General features: G+C 42.1%; 1 long non-coding RNA gene across 1 annotated transcript; it reads right to left on the minus strand.

Moving 5' to 3' along the window:
• Positions 1–836: 836 nt before the first annotated feature.
• On the minus strand, positions 837–13,638 carry LOC126457423 (uncharacterized). Its single transcript, XR_007585470.1, has 2 exons — positions 13,511–13,638; positions 837–1,507 (listed from the first exon to the last, which is right to left on the minus strand). It is a non-coding gene; the product is annotated as an uncharacterized LOC126457423 (long non-coding RNA).
• Between the last annotated feature and the right edge of the window lie 3,071 nt (positions 13,639–16,709).

A 16,709-nucleotide genomic window follows, 5' to 3' on the forward strand; every position in this document is an offset into this window, starting at 1 on the left:
GAGAGTGTTGTGCGTTGGAACATTTTCAGCCTTTCAGTGTTTCAATCGGGAAGGTATTGTCAGTACTGCTTTCAATAGTCTTTGTGTTACATTATTACTGTACTTCACATCAGTAATCTGTAAGTGAAATCAAATTAAGAAGTATTAGTAGGAACCAGTTATAATTTAATAATATGTTGAAATAGAAGCTATTGACAGTGAACACAGATTTCCATTTTCAAGAGAGTGAAGATTGATAAGACACGAAAGGAACTCCGTTCACTTATAAATACCACTTTTCCATGTACAAGATCTTATTACGTTTCAAGGTACAAGATGGTGCACGACCGACTATGTACGGCTTCACTATCCACACAATACATGACTGGTTTTGAAAATATACAGAATTTTACTCAGTGTAAAACTCTGTTAATGAATTAACAATAGCCATTAAATAGCTTTAATATGTATTATGCCCACAAATATGTAGAATTCTTAATATTTATAAACGCTGCATACAGAGCACAATCTCATGTCTCACGATAACAAAAACAGTGGAAAATGCCGGAAGCATTTATAACGGTTTCTAGTGCACAGTCCTTCGGTTTCTAAACTCAGTCACTAGATTAAACAGCCGACCAGGACTGTGTTCCTATATACACTATTCTCCAGGTACAGCACTCTCCCTAACTTTCGCCTTGAATGATTGACATGCAACATAAGATTTATTCTGTTACTCAGTACACGATTACTGTTGTACCAGTGCTCACTAGCATAAGAAATAGCGACTATATCTTTTCGACAACCGTTGAAGGATTCGTAAATGACAGTAACGTTGGAAATTATTTCATCCAGAACTCTCTCGATATCAGTATATTCAAAAACAATCCATGGCATAAAAAGATACCAAGCATATTTTAAAGGTCTTTTGGAGTACAAGAGTTGCCCTACTACTTATATACAAATCCTCAAGAAATAAATGCGAATTAATCACGTAACACAGTAGGCACTCCCCTGCAAGACATCATACTCACTTACTCATAGCCTACAGTGAGGCAGAAGAACCTCTAAGGCAGAAATTTACAAACTGTTAGATTATTTGAATCTTAATAGCTATACGTGCTACAAATTGTCACAAAATTCCTTTACTGTCAAAAATTGGCGTCAGGTATTTCATGTAGGATAACGAATAAGGATTCTTGAAGATCTTAGTGAGAGCTTCGTCGACGTGCTCTCGGTCGTTGAATGCCTTCACGTATTCTACACCGTACTTTTCAGAAGTCAGAGCAAAGCCGCTCATGCAGCTGAAGAGAAATCCCATAACTAGACAGCGGTCCATGTCCCGTTTCAGCTCCTCTAAAGTGAAGACCTCAGCTGCCTGCTGCATACCCAGGCACCGTAGGATGTCCGACAGCGTGCTGTGGTACTCGCACAGCAGGTCGTCCATGTGGTGGCGGTGGACCGGCTCACTGCCGTTCGCGTACAACAAGTACTGCAGGTCCGAGGCCGGACTGGTCACGTATGACACCTGCAAACATTCCCATTACCGCTCGTTTAAAGCTCATATGCTGAAATGTAACTACACTGATGGAAAAAAATCACAGAACCAAAAAATCCAATCGTGTAGGTAACATGTTTAAGGGGGGTAGGACGTCAAACGGGTCGACTTGGAATAGGAGAGGCACCACAGGACATTTTATTTTCTACTGCCCATACCTTTACAAATAAATTCATAAAACTTTGTCAGCATGACCAGGAAGAGTTCAGGATTCACACTCATAGAAGTGGAAGTGCAAAAACATAACAAAATAATTTTTTTTTAGATATGAAATTTCATCATTTTTTCACTTACTGTTCGCTGGATTTGTTGATATAGGTGCATTTTTCTTCAGAAGTAAGAGAGATTCTTTGATGAAATTTGCACAGCATACAAATCATACTTACAGGTGTATGAAACTCTAGAATTTTCCAAATCTATTAAAAACTGTGGTAAAAATTGAGATAATTAAGTACAAAATTTAATTTTTTTTAAACATGAAGTTCAAAACGTAACAGCTCATACATTTTTTAATAAATTAAATAGATTCTAGAGTTTCAGACACCTGTAAGTATGGTTTGTATGATGTGCAAAATTCATCGAACAGTCTCTCTTACTTACGAAGAAAAGTGTACCTATAGCAACAAATGCAGCCAATAGTAAGTGAAAAAATGATGAAATTTCACACGTAAAAAAAATTATTTTGTTATGTTTTTGAACTTCCGCTGCTACGAGTGTGAATCCTGAATCCTTCCTGGTCATGCTGACAAAGTTTTATGAATTTACTTGTAAAAGCATAGACAGTGGAAATTAAAATGTCCTGTGGTGCCTCTCTTGCTCCAAAACGGCCCTTTTGACGTCCTACTCCCCTTAAGCGATTAACATTACAAGATCAGAGGTTAAAGTAAATACGAGATAAGCCATTCCAAAGATGAACTGCCGGTTCTGTAATAAACAGTATATCCGCCAGAATAATGAATGCAAGCACGCAAATTGCGTACATTGTGTCGTGCAGGTCCCGGATGTCGATTCGTGGAATGGAGTTCCTTGCCTGCAGCATTTGGCGGTCAATACAGGGGCGCTTAATGCTCGTTGTGGATGACGCTGGATTTGTCCTCCAATTACGTTCCACATATGCTTGTTTGGAGACAGATCTGGTGATCGAGCAGCTAAGGCAGAGAATGTTGGGTTACAACAGCGGTATGTGGGCGAGCGTTATCCTACTGCAAAACGGTCCCTGGAAAGCTGTTTATGTACGGCAGCACAACCTGTCGAATCAGCAAACTGATGTACAAATTTGCAGTCATGGTGAGTTATTTATGCATATTTATATGTCTCACTTGTGATTTATACGATTAATCTTAGTGATGTGGAATGAGTCACTCTGCACTCTTATTACACATTTCTACAGTATATACTTGAAAATATGGCTACCTACTAATCATATACAAATTGTTTCTTCCTATAATACGGAAGTGAATTAGTCATTTGTAACACACCGTCTTTCACGTACTAAATAAACAGAAATTCTTCGACGGAATACAAAACTGTCAAGGAGAAACTTTTTCACTTTGTTTTCTAATTTAATTTTGCTGTCTCTTAGACGCTTTATATCGTGGGTAAATGAGCAAAAATTATATTAATGGAATTATGCAACTCGTTTAGTACTAGCGAAAATACACTACTGACCATTTAAATTGCTACACCACGAATATGACGTGCTACAGACGCGAAATTTAACCGACAGGAAGAAGATGCTGTGATATGCAAATGATTAGCTTTTCAGAGTGTTCAAACATGGTTGGCGCCGGTGGCGACACCTACAACGTACTGACATGAGGGACGTTTCCAATCGATTTCTCATACACATACAGCAGTTGACCGGCGTTGCCTGGTGAAACGTTGTTGTGATGCCTCGTGTAAAGAGGAGAAATGCGTACCATCACGTTTCCGACTTGGATAAAGGTCGGATTGTAGCCTATAGCGATTGCGGTTTATCGTATCGCGACATTTCTCCTCGCGTTGGTCGAGATCCAATGACTGTTAGCAGAATATGGAATTGGTGGGTTCAGGAGGGTAACACTGAACGCCGTGCTGGATCCCAATGGCCTCATATCATTAGCAGTCGAGATGACAGGCATCTTATGCGCATGGCTGTAATGGATCGTGCAGCCACGTCTCGATCCCTGATCAACAGATGGGGATGGGGACATTTGCAAGACAACAACCATCTGCACGAACAGTTCGACGACGTTTGCAGCAGCATGGACTATCAGCTCGGAGACCATGGCTGCGGTTACCGTTGACGCTGCATCACAGGCAGGATCACCTGCGATGGTGTACTCAACGACGAACCTGGGTGCACGAATGGCAAAACGCCATTTTTTCGGAAGAATCCAGGTTCTGTTTACAGCATCATGATGGTCGCATCCGTGTTTGGCGACATCGCGGTGAACGTACATTGGATGCGTGTATTCGTCATCTCCTTACTGGCGTATCACCCGGCGTGATGGTATGGGGTGCCATTGGTTACATGTCTCGGTCACCTCTTGTTCGCATTGGCGGCACTTTGAACAGTGGATGTTACATTTCAGATGTGTTACGACCCTTGGCTCTACCCTTCATTCGATGCCTGCGAAACCCTATATTTCAGCAGGATAATGCACTACCGCATGTTGCAGGTCCTGTACGGTCCTCTCTGGATACAGAAAATGTTCGACTGCTGCCCTGGCCAGCACATTCTCCAGATCTCTCACCAATTAGAACGTCTGGTCAATGGTGGCCGAGCAACTGGCTCGTCACAATACGCCAGTCACTACTCTTGTTGAACTGTGGTATCGTGTTGAAGCTGCATCGGCAGCTGTACCTGTACACGCCATCCAAGCTCTGTTCGACTCAATGCCCAGGCGTATCAAGGCCGTTATTATGGTCAGAGGTGGTTGTTCTGGGTACTGATTTCTCAGGACCTATGCACCCAAATTGCGTGAAAATGTAATTACATGTCAGTTCTAGTATAATATATTTGTCCAATGAATACCCGTTTATCCTCTGCATTTCTTCTTGGTGTAGAAATTTTAATGGCCAGTAGCGTGTTAATGTGGAATAATGAATAACGTATCTTCTTCCGTCATTGTAACTCTGAATACCATTGTTCTTATTGGAGTGTAATGGGTTACTTACAACAAACTTAATGAGGGGACAAAAATACAGTGATGCAGTAGTAAAAATATGTAGCCCCAAGAGCAGATGTCTAAAAGATAATCATGAGCGAGTGTCACATATTATCATTACAGCACGTGAGTTATGAAAAGTTTCCTTCTCGCAGATGAGCTATCCCATGACATTATTCCTCAGGACATTATTGAATGTATATCTGCAACATGCGTCAAAGCATCGATTTGTCTCTCCCCAGGATTTGCAATGTTTCTTAGTGCAAACGTGGCAGAACTGAGCTGTTTATGAGTTAAATTTGTTTTCAGTTTAAATTGTCATCAATTAACTTTTAAGTTTCAAACCTACTTATTATTTCATCACCATTTTTTGAATTTACCGTTGGTGTAGTATCTATAAAAGTGAATATGCCGTCTTTTAGAAATTTATCGTAAGACCTTTTACAGAATACCATTCAATAATGCTCTTAAAAAAAGTATCTACCATTTCTTCTTTTTCCCTAAGTATCTTTAAATTGATTAATAAGCGAATGCGAATGCGAATATGGAGAATACTTGAACAAACGGAGGGAGTCGCCATGGGTAGCCCACTCTCACCGGTGGTAGCGAATTTGTACATGGAGAACTTCGAGGAGGAAGCCCTGTCGTCATCCGTATGGAAACCCACTTGCTTTTTCCGTTACGTGGACGACACGTTCGTCATCTGGCGCCGGCCGAAGTGGCCGTGCGGTTAAAGGCGCTGCAGTCTGGAACCGCAAGACCGCTACGGTCGCAGGTTCGAATCCTGCCTCGGGCATGGATGTTTGTGATGTCCTTAGGTTAGTTAGGTTTAACTAGTTCTAAGTTCTAGGGGACTAATGACCTCAGCAGTTGAGTCCCATAGTGCTCAGAGCCATTTGAACCATTTTTCGTCATCTGGCCACATGGTATAAATAAACTCCTTGACTTCCTTACACATCTAAACTCCATACACCCCAACATCGAATTCACTAAGGAGACTGAAACGGAGGGTATATTACCTTTCCTTGACGTCTTGGTCAAGAGAAGTGCTGACGGCACCCTAGGTCATGGGGTGTATCGGAAGACAACGCACACTGATCTGTATTTGCACGCAGACAGCTGCCACCACCATTCACAGAGGAATGGGGTGCTTAAAACTCTAGTACATAGGGCGCGCACTATCTCTGACGCAGAGAGTCTGCCCCAGGAATTGGAACATCTGAGAACAGTATTTGGAAAAAATGGGTACTCAGAGTGGCAGATTCAACGTGCTCTCCGCCCAACCACTGCAGCACAACCTGTTGAGATGGATGAAGTCACAGGCGCACTCTCGTGGAAAATCGCCCGCATTCTCAAGAAACACCGGGTCGGAACTAAGTTTTGTCCTCCGAATAAAACCCGTGCACTGGTGGGGAGCGCCAAAGATGACCTCGGTTTGAGGAAGGCCGGCATGTACCGGATTCCGTGTCAATGTGGCAAGTCGTATATTGGTCAGACGATGCGTACCGTCGAGGATCGATGCCGTGAACACCAGAGGCACTCTCGACTGATGTATCCGAGCAAGTCGGCGGTCGCTGAACATTGTTTGTCGGAAAATCACGCTGTGGAGTATGAACGCACGAGGATTCTGGTACAGACGTCGAGATACTGGGACAGCGTTGTTAGAGAGGCCATCGAAATTCGCACCAATGACGACCTCATAAACCGTGACTGTTGCTATAATCTTAGCAAGGCTTGGGAACCAGCGATTGGGTTAATCAAGAGTAAATCGAGCAAACGTATAGTTGCGGCGACCATGGCGGACAGAGCCATCACACCGACGTCATCTCAGACGCCGTCGCAATCTGTTCCACCGCGCGACCGTGGCGCGGGGCGCGGACGGCGGAGGGAGCGCGCCGCGGGCGGAAAGTATTTAAATCGGCCGCCGCCGCGACCGAACCCAGTTCCCTCTGAGCAGCCATAGCGTACGGATCTCCGTGGCGGCACGTTCACAGGAGCTCAGTCCGTCAGTTCACCTGATGATGGCGACATGTATGATCGCCGAAATATTGTGCCCGTTGGACACTATAGACCGGAAGCACACCCGTGGATATTTTGATTATCAAATACGCCGGGAGAAACTCAAGAATCACTTGTTATGGTAATCATTAACTAATACTATTTGGAAGATTGTATGTGTGTGTGTGTGTGTGTGTGTGTGTGTGTGTGTGTGTGTGTGTGTGTGTGTGCGTGTGTGTGTTTGTTTGGAACGGAGGGTTGGGGTACTTATGTGTTGGTGTTGTCTGATAGATCTTTGAGGGCAGAGAGCAGAGTTCCATAGCAGAGAACTGTGTCTTTATTTATTACTCGTTTTCCATCAGTTATGGCTTTTGGTATTTGATAGTTTTCTTCATTTAATACTTATTGTGGAGAGTTTTTGCTGTATTTTAGAATTTTCAAGTCAGTGTTCATGTTTGTTGGGGTATGTTTCATGTCCATAAGCTGTTCAGCAAGTGTAGAATGACAGTTGTTACTTTCTAATGCTCTTCTGTGTTCTGTGTGTCTGGTGTTAAAATTTCTGCTTGTCTACCGTATATAAAATGATTCGCAGTCTCGGTATGTCAGTTGGTAAATACCAGATGTGTTGTGCCTGTCTGTGCTTATGTCGGTCCCTCTTAGTTTTCTCTGTACTGAGTTGTCTGTCCTGTAGGCTGTTTTTACTCCTTGGTTTTTGCATGTTAGATCTTCGTTCATTAAGCAACATTAGCACCCGTGAATCTGAGGGTGTGGCTGAACTTGAGAATACCATCGATGGTATACCGCTGGGATCTTGCAATAAACGGTAAACTATTCTTACTTCAAAACAATTTCCGGTCATTCAAAAATAAATGACTGTTGGAAAAAAACATTATCAAGACACACTGTGTACGGCGACACTATCAGGAATAACTACTACGCGACGGACCAGCACCAGCGTCAAAGTATGGCTACAAAAGTAGGAAAACGTTCCACAGTGTGTTAACCGCTGCGCACACTTGTCCGGTGGTTTGATTTAAAGCAGATTAAAATTTTGTTTCCGATTAATAGATTTGAACATTGAACCACTGATTCTGAGAATATAACTTTATAATTTAGCCTCCCACGAAGAAGTCAAGTCTTTAAAAAGTTTAAATAAAAGGAGAAGTTCTTTCACTAGACTATCCAGAAGAGCGTAGATCCTGTTGTGACCTCCCCTTCTCTCTTTGCTCCGTTTCTTTCGTTGATTTTTCCTCTTCTTTCTTCCTTCTTCGTACCGCGGCTATATCCCAGGGTTTTCAATGCAGAAATGTAGTGAGAAGGGGGCACATGTGTGTGGTGGTTCACGACATCGTAATGCTATGAGGAAGCGTCACTCGTGCCTCTGGTTTGAGAAGACTGATGACTGAAGTACGAACAGGTATGTGATCTGTTTTCTTTTAAAACTATAAATAGTAGCGTAGCTAGTACTATCTATCGATCTACTAAACTGAATGAGCGCGACACCATCGATGAAGTTTCAACCTCGAAAGAAGTTTATTAATACCAATTAGCTGATATAAAAACTCATCCAATCCAGAGGTCACTCACAGTTAGAGTAATTAGTTTCTGATGTGTGTGTAGTGGTCATTGATACTTTAAATATCTTTTCACTAATTCTATCACTGTCCGTTTATGAGTTGCTAAGGAACTTATCAACAAGCTGACTACGCAATGATTAATATTTGTCGTATCTCGACAGTAAATCGCTTGCTTTAAGCATCAAGCATATGCCGCTCATATAAGTCTTTGATAGTTATGATCAAGCTAATGTCCGTAAATTGCGATTAATGTTACTGAATCCTGCACGCGACGATAACGCCCGATATCCAGCCGGGTGTCTTAAACTCCGCGCCGATATTTGAGAATTCGTGCGCGATTTGTTTGCTCCAAAGTCGGGCCGTGGTTCCCTAGAATAATTTTTACATCAACTCCGATTGTAAAACAACAATTATATGCCCATTCATGAAACTTACAGAAGATCCGCACTCGCCGACTACTTGATCGAGCACTTGAGCAATGCGGAAGTTCTTTTCCTTACAAAGAGAAAACATATCATGCATAATGCAACAAGATGATTTGCTATGCCAAAACATATTTATATCTATCTCATGAAAACTCATTACCTATTAAATGTTGTACATAATTAAATTATTTAATCTGCAAATAATCAATAAAATTTAGAAATGAATTACATGTATAAAAAAGATCTCAAGTTGATATGACGTCGTGGGTTACTAATTGTTTCAACTCCCCTACACTCACATGACGCAAAGTAGATCCGACTATATTGGACATACTCATGTAATGCTATACTGTTTTCATTCTGAGCAAGTTCCTATTGCTGCCTCTAGGTTAATGGAGCTTTTCGAAGAAAGTGCCGCACTTCTAACTGACGGAGTAAAGCAATGAGAAGCTATTACTCGCCGGAACTGCTTGAAACACTCAAAACCGTTATTCTGAGCCTGATAATAAAACCACACATAGAAATCAAAGGCGTGTATTTCCTGACTACCCATACCTTTGATAATTATTATGAGTAAACTTCAGTGTCATGTCACAACAGAAAAACTAAGAAGAAAAGATAAGGTAGCTCTCGCTGAAACATAACGGTGTGATAAAAGCCGCTTAGCACCCTGAGTTTAAAATTGTATGCTTAGTTTCCTCAAACTCCTACTTTTACTTTGTGATAGATTATTTGAGGGCCTTTTTTGTGCTCGTACAAGTAGTGTTGCAGACTTAATTACCAAACAAGTCACAAATATCAGTAAACCTTTTTAACTCATTTGTGTGACTTTATTACTAATTTTTTGGATTATTGTAGAACCTTCACTCTCCTAACCAGTTACCTGATCCTGAGGACTAGCTGTGTAATGGTGGCAGGAAGAAATTGTCTTAGCTGTGTACTGCACCTTAAGCGGTGTCACGAATCACAGCAGTAGCGACGAGGCCCTTACAAAACTGGTGAAGAGGGGTTACAAAAGAGGCAAATTGTGCAACAGTTCTGCTGTGCTCATTATGACTCGTGTAGCGATCTTGATAACGATATGGAGAAAGAGACGGGTGCGTAAGCAGGCAGTAAGTTACTTTACTGTCGCTCCAGACACGAAAAGAGTACGACAAGGGTAATCTAACGTTGAGTTGATTTACCCTACGCCTGGCGCTGTATAGTGGCTTGGGCACTATTTGTCTATATGGCGACATGAGAAGGCAACAGAGGTGACCAGTATGACCCTGAAAAAATTCAGACACTGTGCGACAGTACATTACCTCCCTCTAGTGTTACAATATAGTGTGCAAGAGATGAGAGGAAAGAACTTGTTGATCAGAATGGACACGAGTTTCCCATTTTTCTTTTATAACTAGACAAGGTACTTAACGGCAAAAGAAGCAGAAGTTAGTCAGTCTCTAAATTTCTGTAAGCAGTCGTTTCACTCAAGATATTTATTCGTATGAATTGACCCACATATAGCACCAACTGTTTGATATTTAAGTGACATACCGTCTATAAAGACAATGGTGCAACCAAGCTGCAACCACTAAGCAACATACTGTCACACATCTGTGTGAATAATTTAGAATACAGCTGGGTTAGCGGTGTTGTTGACCAAGATAACATGTACAGTCATCCAGTTGAATTCTTAAATTTGTTAACCTGTGCCTGTAAATATATGTCACCGCCAAAGTGCCACTTACTTCTCTACGAAATGTGAGAGCACCAAATTGCGCAACGGTACTTCAGAAAGCTGCAACTCTACCGTACAACATAATAGATGATGAATTCCACTCAACCTAGGCAATTTCTGGATCATTTTTAAGGACTTACTTTACCGTCTGTTTCTCTAGGTCCGTTGTTAAAGTCAATGGTGCGAGAGTGTATGTCAGGGTCAGCAGCTTCTTAATTGACCTTTCCTACAAGGTTTCCTCACGAATCAACTCTTTTCACCTAGATCCCAAGAGACTCTGCATTTTATATTTGTCACAGAGTGGGTTAATATCGAAGTTTTACCTTGTATTCAACTTTAATAAAAGACGCTTCTATTTATGTGTCAAAATGTTGTAGCCCACACCAAATAAGTTAAATAATATTGAAGTTATATCCATTATGTTAACGTAACTCAATTGTCCTCCAACAAGTTTTTTCTCACTAAATGGTCGATGCTTTAGAATTACTTGAAACGAAAGAGGAAACAGAAGTAAGGTTTTTATGAAGCACAAACACCCCGGCGAGCACAGGAACCTCGTTTTGCCTCTTGCGTTACGTAACGTGGTTGAAGACGGTTAAGAAGACGCTGGCTACGTAGTGTAATTTTACGTGAGATTAAACTGTGAGATGGAACGACGAGCTTATTATACTGTAGCTTAATACAGGGTGATTCAAAAAGAATACCACAACTTTAAAAGTGTGTATTTAATGAAAGAAACATAATATAACCTTCTGTTATACATCATTACAAAGAGTATTTAAAAAGGTTTTTTTTCACTCAAAAACAAATTCAGAGATGTTCAATATGGCCCCCTCCAGACACTCGAGCAATATCAACCCACCGAGCGAGGTGGCGCAGTGGTTAGACACTGGACTCGCATTTGGGAGGACGACGGTTCAATCCCGCGTCCGGCCATCCTGATTTAGGTTTTCCGTGATTTCCCTAAATCGCTCCAGGCAAATGCCGGGATGGTTCCTTTCAAAGGGCACGGCCGACTTCCTTCCCTGTCCTTCCCTAATCCGATGAGACCGATGACCTCGCTGTCTGGTCTCCTTCCCCAACACAACCAACCAACCAATATCAACCCGATACTCCAACTCGTTCCACACTCTCTGTAGCATATCAGGCGTAACAGTTTGGATAGCTGCTGTTATTTCTCGTTTCAGATCATCAATGGTGGCTGGGAGAGGTGGCCGAAACACCATATCCTTAACATACCCCCATAAGAAAAAATCGCAGGGGGTAAGATCAGGGCTTCTTGGAGGCCAGTGATGAAGTGCTCTGTCATGGGCTGCCTGGCGGCCGATCCATCGCCTCGGGTAGTTGACGTTCAGGTAGTTACGGACAGATAAGTGCCAATGTGGACTCTCCATACAGTTTATTGTGGAATTTGCAGCTCTCTGCTAGCTCTGCGACTCGATTTTCCTGGGCTGCGAACAAATGCTTGCTGGATGCGTGCTACATTTTCATCACTCGTTCTCGGCCGTCCAGAACTTTTCCCTTTGCACAAACACCCATTCTCTGTAAACTGTTTATACCAACGTTTAATACACCACCTATCAGGAGGTTTAATACCATACTTCGTTCGAAATGCACGCTGAACAACTGTCGTCGATTCACTTCTGCCGTACTCAATAACATAAAAAGCTTTCTGTTGAGCGGTCGCCATCTTAGCATCAACTGACGCTGACGCCTAGTCAACAGCGCCTCAAGCGAACAATTGTACAACTAAATCAAACTTTATAGCTCCCTTACTTCGCCGACAGATAGTGCTTAGCTCTGCCTTTTGTCGTTGCAGAGTTTTAAATTCCTAAAGTTGTGGTATTCTTTTTGAATCACCCTGTATATTCTACAGTTGTACGAACGATTGTAAATATTCCCAGCTATCTTTTAACCAGAACACTTTACCATTCGCTCCATGGTCTTGACTCGCTATTTTACGGGATTCAAGATGAAGTAAGCCCGATTTTCTCTCTCAAACCTAGATTAGGAAAAAGTAGAAGCTTATGACAAATACATTTGGAAAATTACCCGAGAATAATATGACCTAAGCAGGTAAATGTTATCTGTGATGTTTTCCAAGCAAAAAACAATAATTGTCATTTACAAAACCTGGTATTTCTACTGTTATGATTATAAAAGTCTCTACATTTAGGGGTTTTTAAGCACGTTAGTTATCCAGCAAAAGCTCTGTTACTTTCCTTGTGCTTTGTTCAACACATAAGGACAAAAAGAATTGTCATTCAAAATGTGTAACATACCTTCAAACGTTTGGAAGGAAAATGTTTAGTCTTGAGAGTTTTATTCAAGGACTATAATTGTATAATGTCTTCTTATTCAAATTCTAAATTAGACCTCACTTTATCCTGTTTAGGAGATATTCAAGCCACCATGAGATTGCAAATGCAGTTCTTAGCTAACTATTTCTTAGGTCTGGTTTGATTCCAGTTCCGATCTTTTGACCATTGGCAAAATTTCAAGAATCATACTACATGTTTGTTCGGAAACGTGAAGGCTGCAAACGGTACGAAATTCGAAACCCAAAATAGAGAAACAGAAAGTGATGACGTCTAAGGTACAAGCTTGAAAAAGTGATGATGTACTCTGTATGTGGGGAAAAACAGAAGAATCACTGTCAGCTCTCGGTTGACAGTTTGTCTACACCGAATTTTAACCTAAAGAGATAGGCATATCGTTTTTTTTTCTGAGGAAAGAACTTCAGCAACAGTTCTGTGACATCCGGAATAAGCGATGTTCGAATTTATCGCGAGTCGATTCAACGTTTCATTTCAATCTGCACGCGCGTGTTAGCAGTCGGCACTCGGTTATTGCATAAGACATCAGTTGGATTTGCTTCTAAACTCGTTGTAAGGAGCGGTAGATCCGGATATGCTGCTTGTGACAACCGCTATTGATTCGCTACACTTCTTTACTTGAGAAGCACCTAACAATGCAACGTCGCATATCAGTATTACAGGTTGCAAATGATTATGATGAGCGCAATAAGAAACAGATCCAAACCAACATCATTCTTCGCTTCCTAGGTACCAGCAAGATGCTATGATCAGAGATGCTTCTCATACCTCAGGCTATGCAGGTTTTTCTCCAGAGATGAGACGACGCATACAATGGGCGTTGCCAGGCGCGCAGCAGCCAACACTTAACAGCGTTTGTGGTAAGCAGGACGGAAGTCAACTGACCTCGAGGCAATGGAAGCCGCGTTTGAAGGCCGCCACTTCATCCGCGCCATCTAGACCCACGGACATCAACAAGCGTTCATGCGTCAGCCTCCGCACCATGTTTCTGCTTCTTTCTCTACTCGCAATATATTTCTCATGTGAAGCTAAAATTCATGTTTTCCATGTATGAAGTGCTCGATCAGCATTAATCTATATAATCTGTGTAAACATACATTAGCGCAAACCATTTCAGATAAGAATAGCTCGAGGTTGTACCGAGACCTTCTCATCTGAAATAGATAGTAATAGGGCATTACTAACCAACATGCTACTTAGACTGTATTACTCATCCGAATACTGCATATCACTTCCCTCTATATATTACAAATTATTCTTAACCACGCTGATTGCACAACATTTTCTTTTTCTTTTTTTTTTTATTGTATAAATTATATTCTCATCAACTAAGTAGTAACAAATGGAACCATTTTAACAATTGTTAAGCATTCAATTCGCTATAACCTCAGAGAAATCATTATATGTTATGTTCTTTATATTATTTAAAAGACTGTACCAATGAGAAGTCTTTGCTATTAGATTCAGAAGCATCTGACCCACCTTACATTTCAAGGGGGTGGGTTATTCTGTACTGTTAATGAAATAAATGAATGAAATAAAAAATGACTCGCTTCCACCTTCAAACATTCTCTATTGTCATTTTTCTCACAAACTCCCATAGTTCACATTGCTTAGGTATACATTTTTAATTTTACTGCAAAGGACTAAAAGTTCGCAGACGTTCAGGAAGCACATAGCATATTAAGCTGCTAAAATGAGAGCCACTACATGGAATTAAGTGGTGGGTAGGTGAGGCGACTTCAAAATCGCGGACACAAATACTCTAACGATATAAAATTTCAGGGACAACTCAAGGAGTAGGTCAACATGAACAATACACAAAAAGGTATAGTCAGTACGAACTAATAGATGCATTGTACTGTATTGCATGCAACCGGGCTAAACGATGGAGAGGCTTCGTCCTCGCCGCAGCCCTCAGTGGTGCACAACCCCACAACAGGCTAAAGCAGTCCACTCACCCCACCGCCGCCCCACACCAAACCCAGTTCGGCCCCCAGTGCACGACTCCCCTCTCACACCAGACGAGTGTAATCCCAAATGTTTGCGTGGTAGAGCAATTATGGTGTAGGCGTACGTGGAGACAGTGTTTGCGCAGCAATCGCCGACATAGTGTAGCTGAGGCAGAATAAGGGGAACCGGCCCGCATTCTCCGAGGCAGATGGAAAGCACCTAAAAACCATCCACAGACTGGCCGGCTCACCGGACCTCGACACTAATCCGCCTGACGGATTCGTGCCGGGGACCGGCACCCCATCCCGCCCGGAAACTAATAGATGACTGCTAACTTCTACATCACCCGTCCCTCTTCTTGTTTATATTTCTATGTCGGTGTAGCTAATGGCTTAGAGTTAAAAGGAAAGAATACTCACGTCATTTAAGTGAGATACACGATACAGGTGATAACGTTTTGGCGTGGTAAAGAAGTAACGATGACCAGGAGCGTACCCTGGAACTGAGCTAGACGGGGTAGCTTAAATTAGTTACGTCAAAGCAGGAGAGGTAGAGGAAAAGATACATCGTTTCCTATAGAATAAATCTCAAAAGTATTGATGAATTGTGTTGACTGGTCACCAAACATAGTAGTGCTACCACAATGTAATGTGTCGTTGCTATCTACAGTTTAGTTTATATGAGATTTGTGCATATTATTTAGTAGCCTTTTAGAAAAAGTGACGCGTAGTGTTTTCATTTGCAAAGAGAACAGCGGCGATCACCTAAAAATAAGGTGCATTCAGAAAGAACCAGCCAGAGGCTGTAAAACAAAAACCGCTGAAGGAATCATAATGCCATTGCCTACAGAAGAACGTCTGTTCCCTACAAAGCGCCGAGGCCCTATACACGCCGACAGAGGGACAACGACGCACGCTCAAGTTATGAATGACAGAGCGAGCACGCGCACACGTCTACCTTCCGCTGCTTTCAGTCGTCCTAAAAACAGAGAAATTGTGGCAGCCATTGTCTCGAGGGTCGCACTGAGCGCTGGAACTGTTACAAATATGCAGCGCTCTCCGTACACTTGTGTCATTCTTCGATGAATTTCCTTTCGAAAATGGTTCAAATGGCTCCGAGCACTATGGGACTTAACTGCTGTGGTCATCAGTCCCTTATAACTTAGAACTACTTAAACCTAACTAACCTAAGGACATCACACACATCCATGCCCGAGGCAGGATTCGAATCTGCGACCGTAGCGGTCGCGCGGTTAATTTCCGTTCCCCGTAGTCCTTCCTCTATAAGAATATGCGCTACATTCCTTTGCTCTTTTTTTGGAGGCCTCCAATTCGATCGTTTCGTTTTGGATGCACCTTATAATTCTGAGATTTCGAAACAAATGACTCTGGGTTTGCTTGCTACAAGTTAGTATCCATTATGCATTCTCGCTCTCTTCATACCGATTCTAAATTGCAGCGTCTGTCAGTGTGGCGGAGAAGGACGATTACCATAATTTATTTCTAGTAGAGTTTCTTTTTTTCGCTAGAAGATTTAGGTGTCAAAAAATCTTTGCTGGGGAATACTTATGGCAGAGACAAATTCCCACAAAACTGATGAAGATTTAGAGTCCACTCGTTTATTTTCAACAATTCAAAAGTGAGCGACCAGCTGGTTGCACGACAACATCCTCAACTATTTCGAGCTACACTGACCAGCCTGAACAACATAACCACCGACCTACTATAGATAGAAACCCGTCGAGGCGATAGCAGTGGCACCTGACGAGGAATGACTGTTAATCAGACACACGCACGGTGCATGTAGTATAAGTGAGAGTGATGTCCGTGTGTAGAATGGGAAAGGCGCGCGATCTATCTATGGCCAAGGGCACATTGTGATAGCTCGGAGGCTCGGCACGATCATTTCGGAAACTGCACGACTTGTCGGGTGTTCGAGGAGAGTGTTTGTGAGTGTCTTCAATACGCGGCGAAACCAAGGTGAACCTCATCCGGACATCGTCGAGTTGAGCAGC

The sequence above is a fragment of the Schistocerca serialis genome, chromosome 2 (assembly GCF_023864345.2).
Source record: "Schistocerca serialis cubense isolate TAMUIC-IGC-003099 chromosome 2, iqSchSeri2.2, whole genome shotgun sequence".
NCBI lineage: Eukaryota > Metazoa > Arthropoda > Insecta > Orthoptera > Acrididae > Schistocerca > Schistocerca serialis.